The sequence below is a fragment of the Panthera uncia genome, assembly GCF_023721935.1.
Source record: "Panthera uncia isolate 11264 chromosome C1 unlocalized genomic scaffold, Puncia_PCG_1.0 HiC_scaffold_3, whole genome shotgun sequence".
Taxonomy (NCBI): Eukaryota; Metazoa; Chordata; class Mammalia; order Carnivora; family Felidae; genus Panthera; species Panthera uncia.
Window position 1 is genome coordinate 8,882,994 of NW_026057584.1, and position 5,541 is coordinate 8,888,534.

The window sequence follows — 5,541 nt, forward strand, 5'->3', positions numbered from 1 at the left end:
TAGTGGCCTATTGCTCTCTGGGTAGGTCATGGGTCTCAAATCAGTTTTGTGCATGGATTCCTCCTGCAGTCTGGAGACCCTTGTGGGCTTTCCCCAGGATAGCAGTCTTATTTTTTTTTTTTTTTTAAATTTTTTTAGAGAGAGAGCGAGGTGGGAGAGGCAGAGGAAGAGAGAGAGAGGGAATCGTAAGCAAGCTCCATGCTCAGCACCGAGCCCCACGCAGGGCTCGATCCCGTGACTCTGGGATCACAAGCTGAGCCAAAATCAAGTCAGATGCTCAACTGACTGAGTTACCCAGGTGCCCCCAGGACAGCGGTTTTAAATGCATACAGTAAAATGCATAGGATTACAAAGGAAAGCTGATATATTAAAATGCAGTTGCCAAAATTTAAAAATTGTGATAGAACCACGTACATGCTTCATTACTCAGGCCTGGCATAAGAAGGTCTGGGACCATGGTTAATAATTATCATACTTTTGAATTAGTGATGAGCTGAGCTGAACCAATGCTTTGAAATTTCTGCAGCGACTATGGTGTGATGCGAAAATAGCTGGGCTTCTACTGGAGGCCGGGTCCCAGGGACCGTCTGCTCTCCTCTGTGCGAGGCCCGCTCACACCATGGAAGGAAATGCTAGTTTCAATTAGCGATTCGTGAAAAAAAGCGTGTAATGTTTTTTTCCCCAGCCAGTTCATGACTGCCCTGAATTTCATGCCTGACCTCCAGGTTACGAACCTCTGGTTTAGGCAGACGTAAGGGCACCTAGAAATAGATGCTCTTCCTCTGAGGAAGGATCGTGTGTGCGCCCTCTTGGTTATGCAAATGTGGGCACCAGTGTGCCCTTTTCCTCGTGGGGTTGTGGGCAGTGGGGCTTAGCAGACGCTGGTCCGTTGATATATAGGGGGAGGCTCTCTGGGGCGTTTGGAAAGCAAAGACACCCATGTCCCCACCCCTGATCTCTGAGATGCAGGGTCAGGCGTGCCTGAGCAGGAGTGCTACGGGTGGTCCAAGGAGCAACGGCAGAGAAAAACAGCGAGGCCCTCAAAGTAAATGACCTTGAGTAAAGGCGGGAGGCTGACATGCTGTTCTCATTTCAAAGCTGGAAGGCTGAGGCCCGCGTGGAAGGTGGCTGGCGCTTGATGTCCCTTCCCACCCAGCCACCCTGCCCCAGGGGCAGTGCTTTGGGAAATGACACCTGCGTGTGGAAAAGTGGACTACAAGGAGCCATAAACCTGAACCTGGACAAGGGCATCCCAGCCTTGGGGCAGCAGCATCCTCTGTGCAAGCAAGCTTCAACAGTGACACCTTGTGACAGCAGGGAGCAACAGTAGCCATGGGCTGTGGGGACCCTGCTTCTCCTCCTGGGGTTAGGAAGCCAAGCTGACCTCTTCTTTGCTCTAAGGAGGACCCTTGAGTTTGGGGAAACTGAGGCAACTACCCTCCCTCCCCTGCCGCCCCCTGTCCAATGAATTAGAACAAGAAAAGAAATGTGAACATATTTCGGTAAAGTGGATTGTGCCAGTAACATCATCGTCATCGTATCGTATGTGATATTTTATTATCAGTACTGTTCCTCCAATGTGTTGATGTAATGAGTTCCACCCTCAGAGGATGACCTCGCCTAACCTTATGTAAAGGTCCTGGGGGGACATCACCGTCATGCCGTAAAGCATCTCCAAGGGCCAATCACGCCAGCAGATCCGGTCTTTGGCACGATTGTGACTTGTTCCCCTACCCTCCGCCCCCTCCTCCAGTACCCCCTTCCCCCGCTCACTGCTCCCCACCCCACCCAGGCCGTGTCCTTTCTCTGCTCTTCATCATCTGCTCTTAGGAGTCATTACTCCTGGTATGAGTGCTCGGCCATATGGTTTTTCCGTCTTGGGATATTTACAATGGAACCGGGAGAAACTGTCATTCAAACAAAGAATCAAGAGAGCAAAAGGGAGACACTTTTAGAAATATCCACCCCCACCCCCCACCCCACACCCCGCCCCCCGAGGAGCATCTGGAACCAGCAAACCTGGAAGGGGGGGGCCCGCACGAAGCAAGCGAGGCACCTCGGCAGAGGACGGGGCTCGGGTGCATGTTAAATTTCTGTGCATCATAATCCGTCTCCATTACCCCTGGCTTTCCACAAAGCCCCCACACTCAGTCGCCTTGGGTCAGTTGCCCTTTATGGGAGAAAGGAGGTGGGAACATTTCCCAGGTGGGGTCAGACCCACAGACTCGTGGCTAAGACGGAGAAGGGCGCAATTTCTCCCGAGACTTCCAGGACTGTTGTGGGGGCAGCCAGGTCCCGGCGGGTGAAATCACAAGCTCTTCCGTTTGAAGAGGAAAGGGAGGGTGAGCCCATAAAGCTGAGGCCCTGGGGCTACTGATGGGTGTGGCCAGGACCTGCCTTCAAAGGGAACTGCTTTACCAGGGCGTCTGGCTGGCTCAGTCAGTAGAGTATGTGACTCTTGGTCTCTGGGTCATGAGTTCAAACCCCACGTTGGAACCTACTTGAAAAACTGAAAACAAGGGCTGCCTGGGTGGCTCAGTCCGTTAAGCATCCAACTTCAGCTCAGGTCATGACCTCACACAGTTGGTGAGTTCGAGCCCCGCGTCGGGCTCTGTGCTGACAGCTCGGAGCCTGGAGCCTGCTTCGGATTCTGCATTTCTCTCCCTCTCTCTCTGCCCCTTCCCTGCTCACGCTCTGTCTCTCAAAAGTAAATAAACATTTAAAAAGTTGAAAAAAAAAAAAACCCAAAATGAAGGGAACTGCTTTACAGATGCGGAAACATATGGACCCGAGGTAGGAATGGCACCAATATTTTGATTCCCAGGTGAGTGCTCTTTCCGCGACAGCACTCTGGGTCTCTGTGCCCTCCCTCCCCACTCCAAGACCCTCTCGGGCTCTTCACAGACCCTGTGCCATCACAGGGTGACCCACCTGCTCCCCAGCAGAGGTTAGCACAAGCCCGAGTGCCAGCCTCCACCCGATCAGCACCTGGCAGAGAACAGACATATTCTCTGCTTGCCTGTTCTGCCTCATTTGGCCCTCCAGGCGCCCTGCACTGGGCGAGGAGTTCTAACTAGATCCCTCCTAACCCGTCGCTCTCAGCGAGGGCTCACATCTTCTTTCCATTCCCGTGTGCCTGGCGCAGGCTGGGCGCACAGCAGAGCCCGTAAATGCCTGGTGATCGACAGCTGCAGGCCTCACCCTTGCCCCACACCTCTCTTCGAACAAGGGGGCAATTGGAGGCTTGGCTCCCCCTGGGGCCAGGGTCCCCTAGCACCTGCTGGAGATAACAGAGAGCAGGAGTCCTGCCCCCGAGCCCGTCATCCCCAGCTGGGTGAGGGAGCCTCGGCCGTCCTGGTAGAGGTGACGGTAATGCAGGAATAACTGGGGTGTCTCCCGTCACCACTTACAAGTAAGGCCACATTTGTCTTAAAGTTCACGCAACAACTCAGTGTGATGGGAAAGGCCACCTGTGGCTTGGGATAACGTCTCCGGTGATAGTGTCACACAGGGATTCGAACAGTGCTGAATTGGAGTAACTGAGACTTGAGGGGAGGTCACACGCTCTGGAAGTCCCTGGTGGCTTACCCTGAGGCCCAAGGGACGATGAGGACACAGACACCCAAGCCCCTGGTGAAAAGTTGAGATAAAAATGTCCCGTGACACGTCAAAGTAGAAACAAGCAACATTTCCAAATTAATGTATTATTTACCTGCTGTGGAATTCAAATAGGTGTTTGAAAATGGGCGCCTGGGAACTACTACCGTGAGAGACATTTAAACAATTGCAGGCTCAGCCTCATGGTCTGTACGTTCGAGTTGAATCTTCTCATTTGGAAAGATGATTTCTTTTGTGTGTGCGTCTTCTTCGTGGCCAGGTGGAAGATGCCTCATATTCAAAGTTGCCTTAGGTCTGGGCAGAGATGGCGTGTGCCCATGGTTCCTGGAGGAACGCAGGTCTGTGTAGGTGGAGCCAATCCAGATTCTTCTCCTGGGACATGGAAGGAGAGAGGGGTGGCATCGCCCCAGAGGCAGTGTCTGGGCTCATGTCTGCTTCCCTGCCACACCTGGGTGACCCAAGGGCCCGGGGCTGGGGACCCCAGCATCACACCGACATCAGCTCTCTCTCCTGGAGGGAAGCCCTGGGAGGCCCCAGGAGGTTGCATTCACCTGCTGGGGTGCCCTCAGCAACTCATCTTTACCTGGTGCTTCTCCTGGTTACTTGGGGTAACTCAAACTGGTTTCTCCTGCAGGCAAGCAAGAACCCTCCTGTTAGGGAAATGATGCTTCCCGTTCCAGAAGGAGAAAGGCTGGCTGTGGGGAGAGGGGATCAGGGGCTCCAGGGTGCAAGCGGGACTAGAAGATTCCCTCTTCGATGGGGGCTGACAAGGGGGTGTCATATGGACAGACCCTTCCCATAAGCCTCCGAGCTACGAGTAAGCCCTTTTGGATAATCTCACCTTCATCCCTTGGGAAACACTGAATGAGGGCCTTTTCTGGGATGAAAGCATTTTGGGGTGGTGGAGGCAGGACGGTGGTCATAGATGGCCCCTGGGGGGAGAGGCACGGATTCTTCCCTTTCCTGGGGCCAAGGGGGCAGAGGCCTGACATGACCTCCAAAAGCCATGTCCACGGAGACCAGGGTGGTCTCCACAGGAGGATGTGTAGGAACAGGAAGCTGCTCTGAGTTCTCTGGGTGCTGTGGGCAGCACTGGATGGAGTGTTGTGTCTACAGTCTGGGTACCTGGTCTGGATTTTAGCACCTGGCAGCTGCGGCCTGAAGGTCAAAGAGGCGACAGTAAACTCACCTGCCCCACATCTCCAGGGGGTTCTCACTGTCCTCTGGTCTCAGACACACATCTCTCCGGGAAGCCGTCCCTGACCCCCAAGCCCCAGTGAAGCACTTCCTATGCGTCCCCATCGTATTCCGGCTTCTCACATGGAGCTGAGGTGTGTGAGGGTCTTTTGGTTGCAGGAAACTCCCTCAGATTCCTTCAAGAAAAGCAGATGATGATGCTGACTACACGATTTTATAAATTTACTAAAACTTATCGCGTTGTCGAACAAGGAAGGAGGGTGGAGGGTGGGAGGGAGGGAAAGCCAGCTGCTTCATGGCCAGGACGTATATGGAAATAGAGCCAACAGGACGCTTAGCTCCACTGCAAGGCCACCTAGAGCCCTGGCCAGAGCCACCACAAGACTTCCCTGGGTGGGCCCCACGGGGCCTGGAACGTGGCTCAGTGCTCGGAAGGACTAGCAGTTTCCAGAAAGTTTGCTGACGCTGATCTCGCCTTCTAGCCTTTCAGCTCTGTCTCCTGCCTCCGCTGCCCCTCCTAACGGCCACCGTCTTCGCCGGCCAGCCTGCCTACATTGATCGCTGGCATCCTGAAGATGGGCTGCTTGTGGGTCAGGCACTCACTGTCGGTCCAGTCAACCGCGGCAGGGGTGCCACGGGGCCACGCAGGGCGTGACATGTCCACCTTTGGAGGTGCCGCCAGACAGGCGTTCTGAGGCTCCACGTGTCGGTCCCTGCCCCTAAGCC